This window comes from Protopterus annectens, chromosome 2.part1 (genome assembly GCF_019279795.1).
Source record: "Protopterus annectens isolate FY-2018-M chromosome 2.part1, PAN1.0, whole genome shotgun sequence".
Classification (NCBI taxonomy): Eukaryota; Metazoa; Chordata; order Ceratodontiformes; family Protopteridae; genus Protopterus; species Protopterus annectens.
In genome coordinates this window covers 1,796,669,966-1,796,689,297 of record NC_056729.1, presented here as the reverse complement: position 1 = coordinate 1,796,689,297, position 19,332 = coordinate 1,796,669,966, and the positions used below count along the sequence as shown (strand labels likewise).

The 19,332-nt window shown below is 40.8% G+C and overlaps 1 protein-coding gene across 11 annotated transcripts in view; it reads right to left on the bottom strand.

The window, feature by feature from the left end:
* HSPG2 (heparan sulfate proteoglycan 2) overlaps nucleotides 1-19,332 on the bottom strand; it is a 2,126,006-nt gene that overhangs the window by 852,909 nt on the left and 1,253,765 nt on the right. The gene's annotated exons all lie outside the window — the stretch shown is intronic.

The window sequence follows — 19,332 nt, the reverse complement described above, 5'->3', positions numbered from 1 at the left end:
TAGTCAAATGTGAATGGGAACCCCCCCCTTACTGTGGAGTATGAACCGTAACAACCCCACCCATAATATGTACAGCCAACAGAATAAGCTCCTGATAGGTGCCCAAACACATGTGTCTATAAATACAGGTAAAATGTTCATAATAGGGAGATGCGCCCTATCCACATGCTTCATCTGACATTTGAACCCGGCCAGGGAAGTTCCGTTCACCAGGCGGACAAGCCCATACCCAGATTACTACATGAACACCCTGACCTACTACATGAACACCGTGAGTTGAGTCAATTGCGTATTGTATTAATGTGGCTTGTTTGGAGGAGGTATGTAGGTTAATTGTGAAAACAGAGAACAATAGTGGGCCAAGTACTGACCCCGAGTTACACCTATAGAGGTAGGGAGGAGGGGTGATAGCTCAGCTTGCCATTGGACAGCTTTGCTATCTATCTGATAGATAGTTTTTGAACCAGGAGATGGTAGGAGAGTCAAAGGATAGGACAGAGAGGGCATCAAGTAGTAGGGGATGTGAAACCATGTTGAAAGCTTTAGAAAGGTCAAGGAAGATAGCAGACACAAAGTTATTATTATTTCTGAGCTGGTTAACTTTATTTATGAAAGACAGTAGAGCAGTAGTTGTGCTATGGTGTGGGCAGAAGCCATGTTGAGTGATGGAAAGAAGATTATGTGAGGTTAAGAACTCCTGTGTTACAGAAACCTAGACAGAGCTTGGATAAGGGAGAGAGTACGGCTATTGGCTGGTAGTTGGAAAATTCATATGAGTTACTACCTTCATGTAGTGGTATGATGTAGGAGATTTTCCAAATTTGGGGAACGTAGACTTCTTTGATTGACTGATTGATAAAGATTGAGACGGGGTAGGATAAGGAGTCAGCTGCTATTTTCAAAAAGCTTGCAGGTATTCCATCAGCTGCAAGAGTTGTAGGTTTTAGTTTACGGATGAGTTTCTTAATTATGCTAGTTGGAACAGGTGAGAGGGTAAAGGGGGTAAGTTATTTGGGAGTTTAGCTGAGTTACATGGAGAGCTACTTTTAGTAGTAGTGGGTAGGTCATTGTGTTTGGTGAATTGGTAGGCTAGTGTGTGAACTGAGTTTTGAAGTGATGGTTCAGTTGGGAAGCGATATTGCTATTTTCATTGTTGGGGGATTTAGGGGTGGGTGGTAGTTTTACCTGGCCTTAGCAATGAGTTTAAGGTGTGCCAGAATTTTGTGGGTTTTTTTGAGTGTTTGTTTTGTAAACTGAGGAAGTAGTTTTGTTTGTCTAGTTTCATTTGTTTTTTGGCTAAGTTCCTAAGTTGTTTATTTTGGTTAGTTGTCTTTTTTCCATTGCTTCCAGGCTGTGTCCCTAGATTTTAATAAGGCTCTTGCATCTCTGCTTAGCCATGGAGCATGTGCTTTGGCTCTAATTTTTCTGATTGGGGCAATTGCATTTAGAACTCTGGTGAATGATTTGTTGAAACAATCAACTGCCTTGTCTAGGTCTAAGGTTCTAAGTGGCTCCCAGTTGCATTGTTTTAAAGTGTCATTTAGATCCTGTGGGTTTAAGTTTTTGTCAGCCCTGACTTGTCTATACATTATGGGCTTTAGGATATTGGTATGTTTCCTAAGGCGAAAAGTAGGGAGATGGTCACTTAGTTCATCTGGTAGAAGTCCTGTGTGACAGTTACATTTGGGGTAGTTCACTAATGTCCAGTCAATAATAGACTGTCTTTGGGATTTTTTGTCGATTCTGGTGGGTTCTATGATTAATTGGCCAAATCCATAGAGATTTACTGGAATGGAGGGGTTAGTGGGGTTACAGGCTAGCCAGTCAGTGTTTAGATCTCCTAGTACAATTGTTTTGTGTGGAAGGTTTTGACTGAGTCACTGGAGAATTTCTTCTAGAGTATGGCAGTTATTTCCAGGAGAGATATATCTACATAGAATGTTAATTTGTTTTTCATTGTTCACAGACAGATTAGCACCTGAGATTTCTGCATTCTGAAATATGGGTATAGTGGTTTGAAGTGGCTGGAGGTTGAATGAATTTTTGAAGAAAATGGCAACCCCACCTCCTTTCCTGTCTGTTCTGTCTAACCTAAGAATATTGTATCCTGGTGGGAGAATTTAATTGTTTGTGATAGAGGGTTTAAGCCAGCTTTCTGAGATAGCAAGAATATCTGGGGAATGGTGAGAAATGAGTGCATGTAGGTCAGGGAGTTTGCTTGAGATACTTCTGGCATTGATATTTATGATCAGTAGGTCTGACTGAGTTCTATTTGCTAGGGTAGTGGGACAGGGTCCTGAGTTTGCGTGTATGTCTCCTAATATAAGAAGTATTGTGCTGAGAATTATTATATGCTTAATAGTGTATGCTATACTTGTAAAGACTATATAAGGGGGTTTTCTATAGTAAGGATTTAGAAGGTGGGTCCTATTAGTATACAGTATTATGCTGTCCTTAAATAATGTTGGACAGATAGTAAAGTTAATATGTGTGTCAGTAGGTGTTAAAGTGTGTGTTGTATGGTAGGAGGTCATGTCTATGGGGTTGAATGTGTATATGGATGTAATGTAGGTTAAGGAAGAGAGTGATAGTAGGAGGAAAGACAGTAAAAGAAACATGTTAGGGTATACTAGCTTTTAGTTGAAGACTTTGGTTCTGAAACTCGAAAACGAAAATTTCAGGAGTCGGCCGACCGGCACTTGCGAACTGCTTCTGCTTCAGGCACCGCGCGGCAAGAAAGACTGATGTAATGGCATCGGCTGCATGTTTTATAGCCCTGAAGACCTGACGTCATGGAAGAAGCGACAGCAACCGACGCAGGACCCAAGACTTTGATAATCAGGCCAACTGAGGGCAACCTGCCAGCAGATTACCCAAATGTCATGACTGCAACAGTGAAACACAAAGAACATCATGTTAGGGTATAGCGGGAAATGGATGGTGTAGAGCCTTAGGGTATAGTGGGAAATAGATGGTGTAGAGCCTTAGTATTGAGAACAGGTTTGAGGTATGGTTGTAATGAAAGGAGTACAAAATTTTGGGCAATTTCCTGGGGGTGTGGCTAGTAGTTAGTAGGAGTAATTGGTGGAGGGAGATGATCAGGTGACAAGGAACACAAATACATTTGGATGATGTGAGGGTGGGTGGGAACTGGGGGTAGGATAGGGGAGTGAGGCGAATGGAGTGGGGCACAACTCGACCGGGCTATTACAGAGCCAATCAGTATGTGCTGTTAATGTAAGAACAAGCACACAGCTTACCAGGGTAAGGTCTTGCAGTTGTAAGTGTATATTTACAATTATATTTAACGTCTATGAGTTTAGATTTCACACTAGATTCTAGTTCGTTAAAAACAAAACTATGCAGTATTTTGTACAGTACCTATGGGGACCTAGGCGATACTAGCTAGTGCTTCTGGCTCCCAGGGAAGGTAAAGCTGATTACAGTCTTTAAATTACAGCTGAGTAATAGACTAAGGTATTAACCTTGCGCGGTTGTAGAAAAAAGCCTTGGCTGTTGAGAATGACTTTGGTTCTGATGCCAAATAATTTATTAGTAGTGCAGCAGTCCTCTAATGTAGCGAACCTTTCAATGGGGTGGGCTGGGGTTGGGAAACAGCAGCCGCATAGAGATCCTAGGAGGAAGATGGAAAGTGAGGTTAATAGAAGGATAAGATAGGCCCAGTATAGAATTATAACCTGTTATGTGCTGGCAAACTCCTATCGTAGTGTGCAAAAAGTACAGTTTTGTGTGTGTGTGTGTGTGTGTCTTTCGGCTTTTCCCGGTTAGGGGTCGCCACAGCGGAACTCCGGTCCGCTAATGATTGGCAGTAGAGTTTTACATGCTGGCTTGCCGGGCCTAACGCACAACCTTCAACGCATTCACGCATGTCGTCACACAGTTACGCCTTTAACTGAGAATCCTAACAACTGCGAACGCAGCACCACCACCGCAGTTTGTACCTACCATAAATGTAAATGTTCAAGTGTTCACCCTGCTGCAGTCATCACACTTGGGTTATCCTGCCATCAGGTGGTCCTGCAGTTGGCCTGAGTTCCAAAGTCTTGGTCCAGCGTTGGTTGCTGTCGCTTCTTCCCTGACGTCAGTGCGCCAGGGGTATATAAGAGGCATCCAATGCCATTTTCTTCAGTCTTTCTTGCCGCCGACTGCGGGACTGCCTGACGGCAGGATAACCCAAGTGTGATGACTGCAGCAGGGTAACACGATGAACATCATACCTTAACCATTCACAGGAAGTGCAGCTATAACCAGTTCAATCCTGTCCCTTCACAAAAATGGTTCACTACAGATACAAAAACTTGCTAAAACATTCCATTGCTTGGTATTAGGTATTATATAACATCATGCTGTCCGTACAGCAATAATATGTTCTGTACCTATAGCTTAACTTAACTACTGCTACGGATAGAACATTAGTTTGTACTCTATTAAAGTGTATATAATAGTATGGTAAAAGAAACCCGTCTTCACAATTTAAAAATAAAAGTTACAGCATACACCAAGAGTAATGTATATCCCCGGTGCATTATTTAGCTACCAATAAAATCAGGAAATGCAATAAACTCCAGGTATTTAGAAACCCCTGTATTCACAACTTAAAAAAAAAAAAGTTACAGCATACAGCAAGAGTATTGTATATCCCCGATGCATTATTTAGCTACCAATAACATCAGGAAATGCAGAAAACTCCAGGCATTTAGACTCACTCTATGTTCAGTAATAAAGTTCCAATCCAAACATTTAACCGAGCTCTAATTGGAAACAGCAGACAACAGATGTTTGTTCATGAGACAGTCAGATTCTGAAGCATTCAGTCACACACTTTATAACACTACAAATGGTCAAATACCACACAAAATACATATATTTTGGGCTAGTAGAATACACCTTACCTACGCCTCCGAGTTCTGAGAACACTAGCGTCCTCTGTTAACTAAGTTGAAAATGGCGCCATTCTAAGGGGTTTTCTAACCTCGGTTCTGGCCTAGTGGTTGCTAGGCTACCAGGTCTTGTAAAAGGAAGAACTGCAACCAGGTGGTCTCCAACCCGACCGGGCTATTACAGAGCCAATCAGTATGTGCTGTTAATGTAAGAACAAGCACACAGCTTACCAGGGTAAAGTCTTGCAGTTGTAAGTGTTCTAGTTTGTTAAAAACAAAACTATACACTATTTTGTACAGTAGCTATGAGGACCTAGGTGATACTAGCTAGTGCTTCTGGTTCCTGGGGAAGGTAAAGCAGATTACAGTCTTTAAATTACAGTTGAGTAATAGACTAAGTTATTAACCTTGCTCGCTTGTAGAATTGAGAATAACTTTGGTGCTGCTGCCAAATAATTTATTAGTAGCGCAGCAGTCCTCTAACGTAGCAAACCTTTCAATGGGCTGGGCTGGGGTTGGGAAACAGCAGCCACATAGAGATCCTTGCTCGCTTGTAGAAAAAAGTCTTGGCTGTTGAGAATGACTTTGGTGCTGCTGCCAAATAATTTATTTTTGATAGAATAAGTTTCATAGAATACTGTGGTCTCTCTCTGTCTCTGCAGTTAGTTTTCCACCCGCCCTCCCTGTTCTTGTTCTGGTATTAATCTTGGTGGCTTTGGAATTGCCTGCCCCTCCTGTAAATTTGTGTTTAAACACTCCTCCTGGGTCTATCTCATTTGCTCACTCAACTGAGTACACTGAGATCATATTTTGACTTTAGACACTCCTACCAGTCCCATCTGTTCAGCTCTATCCCAGCTCTATTCTAGTCTAGTGTCACTAGCTCATTCTACCTAATACAGACAGAACATTTGTGAAGGGCAAGCCACTTAGGTCCATAATTTCGAATTATCTTCTGTTTCTCCTTTCTCCCTTTCCACTTTCCAAAAAAAAAATTTCTAAGCTTGTTTCCTGCCTTTCCTGTAACTAGTCTAGTCCAGATACAGATTTGCTGTAACCAGGACTGTTTGTAAGATTTTGAGCCCCCAAAGCTATTCTGTATTCTAGCTTATCAGTGGGAGTGGTAAGCGCTAGGTAGCCTATCTACCACAATAGTGGTTTCTGACCCAGAAATTGTAGTTTATTGGCCGTTTGGGCAGTTTTTCCATCTATTTCAACTTTCTGGTTTAAAAGCCTGCATTTGCACTTGTTTCCCACCTTTCCTGTAACTAATCTAGTCCAGAAACAGATTTGCTGTATCCAGGACTGTCTGTAAGATGTGTCTGGAGCATTTCTCCCTGGGCCTCCACTGAAAATTGGCTCATTCAACTCAGATTTTCCTGGTAAACAAATGTTAACTAAATAAATAAAAACAAAGTGAAAGACAGGAAAATCCTCAGATTTGTTCACCATTTATTAAGGTTGGAGGAGGAACTATTTAGCTACTCAACCAGAGCATTCTGCAATGAGGATAAACAAATACAAACTGTAAAGATCTCTCACTAAAGCCACCACATCCAGCCTGCACAGTTTGTAAGAATGAGTGTGTCCCCAATTTGTTTATGTACTGCCACCAAGGCTACCTTTGGGCACTGCAAGTACAGCTGCCATTGACACATTCTCAAAAGCATGCAAGACACTGATCAATGTTATTTCTTTAATGTCAACATCCTTTTTTTTTTCTTCTGAATCCAAGTCCCATTGAAACTAATGCATCTTAGTGTTAGCCCATAGGCATCTACTGAAGTATTTGTCATCAGGGTTTGATTGTTCTTCGAGGTGGAAAATAACATTTTCCAATTAAGTCTTACTTGCTGCATATACCAGTGGAAATGTTTGTGAAATGTAGTAACTTTCTCCTGTGAGTGTTAGTTTTGCATCCACAGGTTCCTTAGGAACCTCTGGATCTTCCTCATGTGAAACTTGGAAAAATGGAAAAAGAGGCCATTATGCATGGAAGTTGACAGGTGCCATATGGTCATTAATGCTCCACTGTCTATCAGAAGATTTTCCTCTGTGGAGCTGAGGAAGAAGGGACTGACAAGGGTAACTTTACTGGTGGCAAGTAAGATCTATTTCTTGTGGTATACAGTAATGCTCTCAGAAATTATTTGACAATAAAGGGGAACAAGCCTGACTTGTGGTAGTTATTGAAGATGACAAATATGGAGACACAGGAGATGCTAAATTCAAACCCCAGATCCTTCTGTGACAGAACTGTATCTAAGTAGTTATCCATGTACACCCCTGTAGTCAGACATTTGCATCCACATATAGGTAGGTGCAAATACCCCTGTAGTCTGACATATGTATCCACATATGGGTAGGTGCATTTACCCCTGTAGTCTGATATGTGCATTTACATGTGGGTAGGTGTACATACCCCTGTAATCTGATATGTGCATCCACATATGGGTAGGTGTACATACCCCTGTAGTCTGACATGTGCATCCACATATGGGTAGATATATACACCCCAGTAGTTTGACATATGAATACACATATGGGTAAGTGTATATACCCCTGTAGACTGACATGTGAATCCACATATGTGTGATTATATATACCCATGTAGTTCGGCATATGTATCCACATATGGGCATATGGGTAGGTGTATATATCCCTGTAGTTCAACATATGTTTCCACATATGGGTAGGTGTATATACCCCTGTAGTCTGACATGTGGATCCACATACGGGTAGGTGTATATAACCCTGTAGTCTGACATGCACATCCACAATGAGGTAGCTGTATATACCCCTGTAGTTTGACATGTGCATCCACATTTTGGTATCTGTATATACTCCTGTAGTCTGACATGTGCACCCACATATGGGTCGGTGTATACACTTGTAGTCTGAGATGTACAAAAACTGGAGCTACTCCAGGAAACATGGAAAAAGCAAGAAAGTGAATTTAAACTGCTGGGATCCTATCAGAGGTCTTGGGAATTTCCTGGGGTATTAGAGATGTGGTTACAGAGGTAGGTGCCCTCCATATGTAAAGTATCGATTATGTCTTGTGGCAGTAAGAAAAACAACACTAAGTGTTTAATGAGCATCAAGAACTGCTCTGCTCTTACGAAAGGTTCAACATGGGCCATGTTTTCTTGGAACTAGGAGTAGCGTGGAGTAGAACTGTGTTCCTGCATCTCCTGGGGAAATAACTTTAACTACTGTAGAGGCAGGAATCGGATCCAGCACTAGTCCTACTAGAGTTACCTACTGTTGAGAGATCTGGGGCACCCTAATAAAGGATGACATGTTTTTGAACTCTATTTTGAATTCTGATGCAATTATTTTATTTTATTTATTTTATTTTATTTTACGTTTGTTGACCGGGCTAGTCCAACTGGATACATGTCCATTTTCAGTAGATGCCCGGGGAGATAAGATCCAAGATTAAACTAATGTAACAGGACTACAAATCAAAACAGCAACATAAAACTAATACACGTTAAAAATACAAATACAGTAAAGCTGCAGACTAACATAGTAAAACTAGCATGAAGGAGTAAAGACACAAAATGCTAACAAATGATTAAATACGTTATAACTGTAAGCATTGAAGGAACTAACATCAATAGAAAAGCATGAATGTGGATTTTGGCAATGCAGTAGTTTGAGAATCATATATCTGAGGTATATAGTTTGACATTTGTTGTACAGAAGAGTGGGGAAGGGATGACAGTCTCTAACTAGTTATTATGCCTATTTAGAACTTTACACATATATGACATAGGTGGCATTAATACAAAAACTGACAATGAAAGTGCCAGGAGCAGAAGTAGGGTTTTAGAAATGTGCAAAGTAAGTTTCAAGTAATAAGAAGAAATTAAGAAACAATACTAAGAGGAAGGTTTATTTTCCCACTAGTGGGTTATAGAAGGGGAAAATGCGGTATACTTGACAGTTAGTGTTAATCTGGGTTAGTACATGGGCACAACCAATGTGCTTTAAGGTGTACCTTTAGTTGGTGCTTGAAAAGTGGAAATGATGAAAGTAATTGTAGGCTGCTGGGGAGTCTGTTCCGAATCTTACCCATGGAATTAGAGAAGAGGGCGTCCCCTGCTTTATTAAGGGATTTCTGGATGGTTACTTGTAATTTATTTGTTGAACGAAGGGTGGTAAGATTTCTATAAGGAAAGACTATGCTACTAAGAATAGGAGTATTGTTGGTATGAAAGATAATCTTACGGATAATAGTAAGCTGCTGAAATAGTAGCTGGTTTTGGAGTTGTAGCCAACCTCGCTATTTGAGATTTAAACAGTGATGGGTTCTATATGGTGAACTCGTAGCAAATCTGGCAATGTTGTTGTAGGAAGTTGCCAGCTTGTTTAGGTTAGTTTTGGAAAGATTTGTATAAAGAGATGAAGCATAGAGGAGGGTAGAGATCAGGTGGGTATGGGTAATGGAGGTTCTGGCTTTAGGGTTAAGGAAGGATTTTATCCTATAAAGTGAACCAAGTTTTCTGTTAACAGTTTTACTAGTAGTGTTAATATGTGTGTCAAAGTTAAGATTTTGATCTATTGTTACACCTAAGAGCTGGGTGGTCAGGTCAGGTGTAATTATAGTACCATTGCTAGATTTGACAGTAAGATCAATAGGGGGGACTTCAGTTACGGAGTAAATATCAGTAATTTAGTTCTTCTGGCATTTAGTAGGAGGCAACATTGCAAAAAACATTTTTCAACTGAGTTAAATACTGTCTGGGTGATGGTTTGGAGCTCAGCAGATGAGGTGGCAGAACACACTAGTGTGGAATCGTCTGCATATTGTTGATGAAAATAGAGAAAAGGAGAGGTCCCAGGATGGAGCCTTGTGGGACCCCAAGAGTAATAGGAAGAAGAGTGGAAAGGTTATTGTCTCAGTGGACAGCTTGCTGTCTGTTTTCTAGGTAGGACTTAAACCACTGTAATGTCTTTGTGTTGAGTGAGCATTGTTCTAGTATTTGTAGTAGTAATTGATGGTTCGCCATATCAAAGGCTTTTGATAGGTCTATGAAGAGAGCAGTGGACAGCCTATTGTTGTTGCAATGCTTACTGATGCAGTCAGAGAAGGATAGTAGGGCAGTAGTAGTACTATGGAAAGGCCTAAAACCATGCTGACAGTCTGATAGAAGGTTATATTGGAGAAGGTGATCAAGTAGCTGGCGGTGGATACATTTTTCCATTATTTTGGCTAGGGGGGAGAGTAGGGCTATGGGGCGATAGTTAGATATTTCGGTTGAGTTGCCACCCTTATGAAGAGGAATTATATGTGAGATTTTCCAGAGAGATGGGATAGATCCTTCATTAATGGTTCTATTGATTAGTATGGAAATAGGATAGGAAAGAACTTTAGCTGCGATTTGCAGGTATTCAGCTGGTAGGAGATCAGCAGATGGGGTAAATGGTTTAAGTTTAGTAAGTATGGTAAAGATGAAGGATGTAGGGACTGGATTTTTTTTGAAAGGTAGGGGGTTTGCTAGTCATGGGGAATGGGAAGGTTAGGGTGACAGGAGGTAGGGAATTAGCGAGAGATTGTACAGTTTCAGTAAAGAAGGTATTGAAGGTGTCAGCAATCTCCTTAGCAGTGCTTAAGGAAAGTCCTGAATTGGTTGGTGTCTTGGAGTGGCCTGGGTGTAAAAATTTATTAATAGCTGTCCAGAAAGTTTGTGGGATTTGTTGATGCTTGCCTTGGAGTTTAAAGTAGTAGTTGTTTTTATCAAGGAGTATAGATTTCTTTGTGGCATTTCTATGGTGTTTGTAGTTCTGGTGATTGGTTGGGTTTTTAGTACATCTCCATTTAGACCAGATCTTATTTCTTACTAGGATTTTTTGTCTTGTCTCTTTAGAAAGCCATGGTGTAGCTTTACTTCTAGTTCTTATGGATGGAGTAGGGGCATGGTATTCCAGTATTTGTAAGAATTTGGAGTTAAAATAGGATACTGCTTCCTCAAGGGAGAGTTGTTTTAAGGGGAGATCAGTCACAGGCTTGCAGTTCTTTTTGGAAGTTTATAGCATTAAAGTGTTTTTTGTTTCGTATAGTTTTAATGATAGGTTGTTTAGGGAAGAAGGTTTTATGTCTAATTATATAAGTGAGTAAATGGTCACTGATATCATCAGGAAGGGTATCTGCTGTATAAGTGAGGGGACGGTTTCTTACTAAGATCCAATCTAAGGTACTCTCTTTGTTAGTGGGCTAATGGATTCTGGTTGGGGTGGTGATAAATTGAGAAAAGCCATACAGGTTTATAGTACTATGGTTTCTTGAGGGATGGAAGAAGAGAGGCAGCATAAGATATTTTCAAGGGTGTTGATGTTATTGCCTGGAGGTAGGTAGGAGCAAATTATATAGATCCCACAAGAAATAACCAATCAAAACTCTACCCCTCTTTTTAAAAAACACATTAAAGAACATCTCAAAACACAATGGCTGTGTCCTTGTGCAAATCCTGACTGAAATCATGCTCTCACTCAACTATTTTTCCCCTTCCTTACTTAGCTACTTATGATAACTTCCAAGAGTTTTAGAATTCTATCTAAGAATTAGGCTTTACCAGAAATTTTTTATTCTGCCTGTGTAAATTTTTTTTTGTTGTTATTTTTTTTTTTACTCTTACTGTTTTTAAAAGCATTTTATATTACTATGTAGTTTAGATTCATCTCCTAATTTACTAGGTGTTACGTGTTGAAACAAATTTTTCATTCTACCTGTATTTGTTTTCTTTACTTATATTATGCATTATGTAAGAAATCATTGTTTACTGCCTGTATTTGGAGCTTTTCTCCCCGGGCCTCTACTGAAAACGGATATTTATGTCCAGTTAGACTAGCCCGGTCAACAAATGTAAAATAAATAAAATAAAAATAGATAGATTTGCTAGTATTAAGCTGAAGTTTAGAGACAAGGATTTCTGCGTGATTATCTAATGGTATGTGTAAGTCTACTGAAGATACATTTAGTTCAGATTTATATAGAATTGTTACCCCTCCACCCTTTTTAGTTGTACGGTCTAACTTATTATATTGTACCCTGGCGGGATGACTTCATTATCTTTTGTTCCTGGTTTGAGCCAGGTTTCTGTTAGACATAGGACATCAAAGGAGTGTATGTCAAGTAGAGCATACAGTTGGCTAATTTTATTGTTTAAGCTCTGTATGTTAAGATGAGCTATGAGTAGGGAATTTGCAGTTTTGGTAAGGGTAATTGGGGTGGCAGTTTGGTGCTGGTGGGGATTTAGTAGGGTGTTTTTGTTAGGTCCTGGGTTAGGATGAATATCACCATGAAGAAGAGGGTGTTGTTGAAGAGTAAGTGTGACCTTAAGGAGTTTGAAGAGAGTATATTGTGATTTTCTGGTTTGCTGGAGAGTAATATGGGCTAGCCTATGATACTCTGGGGAGAGGTAGGTTGAGGTAGAGGTAATGTTAGCATGGTTGTGGGTAGTAGGTTGATTGATAGGTGATGTTTGTTTTAGAGGATGGAGGGATCCAGTGATGTGTAAGTTTTCATACCAGGTAAGCATAAGTGGTATGAGTAGTGTGTGTGTTGCAGCAAGAAAGAGGAGTATGTTTGTAAGTTTATGCTGGTGTGATGAAGACATGTCAGGAAGGGGAAAAGTGTAAGAGTGGTAATAGGATAGATTAGAGAGCTAGGAAAGAGAGAGGTAGTGCAGTAGGGGCAGTAGTGAGAAGAGGAATGAGAGTAAGGGTGTGTCTGTATCGAGTGTTTAGGGAAATGTAACAAGGTAATTGGATAATTAGGGGAAGGGGAGTGTCTTATGAGGTATAAATGTAGGATCAATGGGGGTGGGTGAGAATTGAGCCCACAGGGCGAATGGAACGGGTTGAAATAAGTGACTGAAGGACTGTCAGAAAACCTATCTGTGAGCAGCTGACTACTGAGGTACAGTTCAGTTGGTATGGGTAAGTATGGAGGGTAGGAAACTGTGGTAGTGAATAGTAAGGGACAGTAGAGTGCAAGTATGGGGAAGAAGTCTCAGATAGCGTGGGAAAAGCAGGGTAGAAAACAGCTCCTAAGACTGTGCAGGAGAAAGTTCCTTAGGCTTTCCTTGTTAGTTTAGGGTCTGATCCTTACTTCAGATAATGTTAGGGCGAACAGTACTAGGAACCAGCCTAGTTTAGGGTGCTATCTAGTGGGCAAAAATGTATTGCAACCAAAACCAGTGAGCAGAGATGGTTGGTAGAAGGTTTGCGTGGCTCTATAAATAGTTGCGGGAGACAGTACAAGGATAGGAATAATTAAATATTTTAAGGGATAGAGGGAGGGTATGACTGCTAGGTATCCTGGCTAGGTAGCATGCTTGAAAGCACACGCAAGTTGTTAGGCAAGTATTCAGCTTTACCGCTAGGTATAGATAGCACATACTTTCTTGCCTCCTTTGGTAACAGGGATCCTACGCAGGATGGCAAGTGACTTTCTATATGGAATCAGTTGTTTAGAACAGTTTGCATGGGTCCTTTCACCAGGTAGGTAGAATCCCAAAATACTACTAAAGGGTAGTAGAAATGAAACCTAAGAACGGTGAGGAAAAGAGAAACAATGATGGGATAAGTAAACAGCCATTTACACAGAAATAGGGTAGAGAACACAGTAATTAAGTTCCAAAACACACATCAACAGTATTTAGTTCAAAAACATTCAAACAGTCATTACATAGCATTCAGGTAAATGGTTAGGCAATAATGCGGTAACGGAGTATAGAGGCATCGGTACACATTAATCTACCTAAAAAATGATATAGAGGTCAAGTAGCTTAACTATCTTAGCTATGAATGCCCTTTGCAAGTACAGCTATGTTCTGCTATTAAATGATGTACACAGTAAGCCTTGAGACACAGAGGTAATTAGTATCATAAGATCCAAGAGGAAGCAATCCCTTCAGCTAATACACTTAAACTAGTTCCTCGCTAGTGACATCAACAAATACAGGAATATACAAAGCATTACAGGTCAAATGAAGCATTTCAATATTACAAATAAGGATCATATGCCTATAATATCATATGGAGTCTAAGGCGCATACAAAGTTGCTAGCAACGGCAACATGTATTGCTGCCCAAGCAAGTCTGAGGTACCGCAAGCATTTCACCACTTCTAAAGATGTCCTACTGGAGTTGAGACTAGCAAACAGAGGGTCTAAAGCTAATTCTACAACACAGGTCCAGGCTAACATCACCGCTAGGACACTGTTAGCTCTGACACCTTATTAAGCTATCGTATTACCTCGGGCAATGTAAAAATAGCAGTGCTACCCTAAATCCTGAAAGATTCCCCAATTGTTAGCTAATAAGTGTGTGGCTCAATGTAGTCAGGGGAGGTTATATTATACACTATTTCAGTTGGTATAGGAGACCTCTATAGTGCCAGAGGTAAAGAAATACTCAGCAAACTAGAGTTCTGTGCACCTTTGCATAGCACTCAGTTCCCAGAGGAGGTATTTGGTACTATCTCCTTGTAGTTTGGAGAAGAACCTTGGCGCACAAATGACCTGAGGCTTATAGGGCACTACAGTCAAGACCAACAGCTAGTGCCTTTAGAGCCTCTCAGGTTTAAAAATATTTAATTAGCTTAGTGGAAGAGTGCAAGCAATACTCGCACTACCTGTAGTTGGATTAGAGTACGATAGAACGCTCTTAAATGCCCTGAGGTCATCTAAAGACCGCTTTAAAGGTTTAAAAACAATTAAATGGTTTTGTGGAAGCGTGCAAGCAGTACTCTCACTACCTGTAGTAGGTTAAAGTATGATGGAACACTCGCAAATACCATGAGGACAACTAAAGACCACTGCCACAACTAAGAGGTCTGCAGGAAAACATGTAGCAGGCTGGTTCCGAGGGAAATACACTCAGCAAAGTTACAGCCCCAAGACTATTAGATAGATAACCCTCTGAGAGATTGAATATATTAAGGAGTAACACAGCTCTTTCTCAAGTGGGATAGCTTGCAACAACTCCACATGGTACGCGCAGAATACAGCTGACCGTTTCCACAGTGCATGCATCAGTACATGCCTTAAAACAAGCTAGACATTGCTGAATATATAACCATTAATACCATCCAACAGCTAACCATTTAAATTAACCTTTTGTTGAAGAATGAAACAGTAATATTTTACTGTTTCTGTAAAGAGTAATTATCTCCCTTGTCTATTTATCAATGGTCAAGGGAAAACAGTGAATTTTATAAAAACCCAATTTTCCTCCTATTAGGTCTGGAGGATGGGTTTAAAAGAAGGGGCAGTCTGCCAGATAGCCACTATTGTGCATGCGTGGGTGTCCTGGGAAGGAGGGAGGGTGACCATTGCTCCTACTGTTATTGTGTTACCTGCCCCAGCCTCTTACTCCATATCCAACTACCTTTCACAAAAGCTTTGGTTAAATTGTTTGGCCCTATATCCAACTACCTTTCACAAAAGCTTTGGTTAAATTGTTTGGCCCTATATCCAACTACCTTTCACAAAAGCTTTGTTTAAATTGTTTTGCCCTATATCCAACTACCTTTCACAAAAGCTTTGTTTAAATTGTTTGGCCCTGGTCTGCTTTCTATGAAAAGGCCACTATGTTGTAAGGAACCACTTGTTGTATTTACAGACGGGTAAGAAAAACAGGTACTATATTGGTTGAATTGCCTTTCTTATCTATTTTTTGAAGATATGTTGAGAAACAGGGTTGAATAGCAAACATTTGTCCAAGGGGGCATTAAGAATTTGTCTACTAACACTGTTAGGAAATCGCTGGACATGGAGCAGGTATTGACCTAGTCTTGATTTGGATGCCACAGCAAATACAGCTGTTGAACTGTATCTGTACTTACTGGAATATTTGCTACTTTCTGAAACATCTGAACGAGTTAACAAAGCATCCCCATATCCTCCATTTACTTATTATGGCACTTTGTACAACAATATTTGCATTTAGAATTAAACTGTCCTAAAATCCAGTATAGCAGAGGTGTAAGCCTTCTTCCCAAATGATGTAGTAATCTGTTTTATGTACCACTATGTAGTGAATTTTTATAAGGCACTGATCTGGACTGCCTCATAGCATCTACGGAAATATACTGCAGGTTCTGCTTTTTGTATAATGACATTTGGCCTTTTCTTTTACCCTTTAAAAACAGGCTTTTAGAAGCAGGGAGTTGTGTCCTCAAAAGTCTGGAGAAGGGCAAGAATACTAGTAGGGGGATCACCAACACCCAGCAGCTTGAGGTACGTCTTGTGGAATCCAACATTTCCTTTGAACCCCACTTAAAATGGCCATGAATAAGGATGAGGGTATCAGAAAAGAATGTCCTCCAGAGAACACCCAAATGACAGGGATTCCTTATTACCAGTATCCCATCCAAGAAGGAAATATAACTTGGAGAATAAAGCCAACTCCTGGTCTTCTTCATAGATGTCATAATTAGCCAATGGATCACATGATGGAATGCTTCTCTCTTAGGTTCATAGGTTCATAGGTTCATACTAGGCTATCTGCCCTGGGGCAATTATAAGCCTAGCCCGATTCTGTATGGCTTACGCCACCCCTTGATTTGAGTATACTGTGCCCTTTTTAAGGTTTAGTTTACTGTGCCTCTGTCTAATAGTGACACAGGAGTAATCCCTGGGACAAACCTACGATCCCCCATCCACTTATCGAGATTCTTCTTGAAGAGATTCAGTGAGGTGCTCTGCCTCACATGAACTGGAATTCTATTCCAGAGCGAAGGGAGCCTCTGGGTTATGAACCTGTCCCTCCAGCAAGTTCTATTTATTTCTGTGCTGAGGTTCAAGTCCCTCGAGCGTGTGGCTCTAAAGGATTTAGATTTACTGAGGTGGAGCATGTCCATTAATTCTGGATTTGACATAGCTTTGTATGTCAGGCATAGATCGCCTCGAAGTAAGTGGTATGCAACTGAGTAGAGCTGGAGTTTTTTAACCGTGCAGTGTATGGCATCTGTTTGAGACCCTTGATCCTTTTGGTGAGATACTTTTGGGGTCTTTCTAATTGCTGCAGGTGTCGGGTAAGGTACATCCGAAAAGGGGCATTGTATTCTATGATGGGCCTGATGAGGGATGAATAAAGGGGCACGATTACCTCTCTTGATCTAGATGTGAAACCCTTCGTGATGAGGTGGGCTATGTAGAAGGTCTTTCTAACCACTTTGGCAATGTGGTTTTCAAAGGAGAGATTGCTATCAACTTGGGTCCCCAGGTCTCTAATAACTTTCTCTGTACTTAATGGGTTTCCGCCTATGTGGTAATTTGTGGGCACATTGTTTTTGCCAAAGGGTATGACTATACATTTTTGGCATTTAGCTTTAAACCATGGCGCTGGCACCAGTTATCTGTCTCTGTGAGACCTTTTGAAGGATGTTTGTGTCAGCTGGAGAGTTGATTATGGCACCCAGTTTGCAGTCGTCTGCGAACTTGGTGAGCCATAGTCCTCCCACGTTTGCCTGTACCTCGGAAAAGTATATACCGAACAAGAGTGGTCCCAGGACAGAACCCTGTGGGACGCCACTTGTGACCGGTTTTGAGTCTGACATGGCTCCAGCAACTCTCACTCTGTGGGTTCTGTCTTTGAGCCAGTTTGCGACCCATCTTGTGACATAGGGGTTTATATTTAAGCTGGATAGCTTATCTATGATGCCTGAGTGGGGTATTGTGTCAAATGCCTTTGCAAGGTCCAGATAGGATGTGTGGACTACCTTTCCTTCATCTATGGCTTTGGTGACTGTTTCAAAGAAGTCAACCAGGTTCAAAAGGCAGGATCTGCCCTTGACAAAGCCAAACTGGGTAGGATCTAGTGTCTGTAGGTCCCCAATGTCTTTGTTTATGAGCTCCATGATGATCCTCTCCATAGCCTTGCAAACTAAGCTAGTCAGGCTTATGGGGCGATAGTTTCCAGGGTCCGTAAATGCTCCACCTTTGTGGAGTGGGACCACTGTTGCTGTACGCCATTCTGTGGGCACATATCCTGTAGTGAGGCTGAGATTGTATAGCTGTTTTATTTGAGGGATTAGTTCCTCTTGTAGTTCATGTAGGACGCAACCTGGGACGCCATCTGGTCCCATGGAAGCAGTGTTTTTTGCTTTGGAGAGGGCAGCCTTCACCTGAGCATCTGAGATGTTTGGGAGGCAGCCCTCTGCCGGGATAGATATTTGCTCTTTTGGGGGGTAGAGAAGTTCGCACTGAACCTGTCTGCCAGGATATTGGCGATGTCTGTGGGTTCAGTGTATTTTTTGTCGTTTAGAATCAACTCAGAACAAGTCTGGGAGTTGCATCCCAAGTTTCTAACATAACTGAAAAAAGCCTTATGATTGTCTTTGGTGTCCTGTGCAATTTTTCTCTCGAAGCTGGCCTTGGAGGATTTTATGAGGGATTGTAATTTTTTGCTAGTACTGATCAGAGATGCCTTCCCTATTAGGGATTTTGCTCTATCATGTAGTAGCTTCCTCCTTCTGTTGTACAGTTTATTTATGGCAGTCAGGTGCCAGTCTTATGGCAGTCTTAGATTACAACACAGACATTGAAGATGCTAAACTAAATGACTATTAGTGGCAGGATATTCACCATTTCCTTGGTGGTCAATATTCTTCAGCAAACTTATGATAACTGAAAAATGCCAAGGCAAACATCAGGGGGACTGATGTCTCACATATGGACATCAAGCCCAAAGAAGGGAAAACCTTGGACATCTAAGAACCTGAAAGGCAGGTTAAATTCAGAAATAACAGTATGTTCAGGATTAGAAGGGTGCTGCATTAAACTACCAATTACATTTGGGGAAAGGCTTTCTCTTTCGGCTTGTGGTACCTGATGACCAATGGTAGGTGCTTTACAACCACCACCTGACTGTCACATAGCAGAAAATGCAGGCAAGACCTGGTAAGAAATCATGAGTGTCATCCTGTTGTCAGCCTCCAAAGGAGGTTTAAATAGATGGCTGTAATGAACTGATAGATTACAGAGCAGGTTACAGAGAGTCGAAGCTGTCAGACCTCTGCAGCACTAACAGGGTATTAAAAGTCTAATGCACTATGTCTGCTTCTTTTCTGAGTGATCTAGGCTTCCTCACCTTGCACTGTTCTTCACCCTAAGCATTTTGAACTCTATTAGGGAAGATAAAAAAGCTGAAGGAATAGGTGTCTGTTTTTAAAGGACATGAACATTCAACTTCTTGGCCTACTTTTCAGGGTTTTATTTTTAAGACAGAAATGCCCTGCAAGTGGAAATGGGTTAATCCTCACTGACACAGCACAAGCAATGAAGGTGGAAGTCTGATACTTGGTTACTATTCACTGAAATATATATGAATGACAGTTGACGATACTGACTATCCCACACCTTTTCCTAGAATTATGACTTTCTACATGTCATTGCATGTAGGACCCTAGAGCACT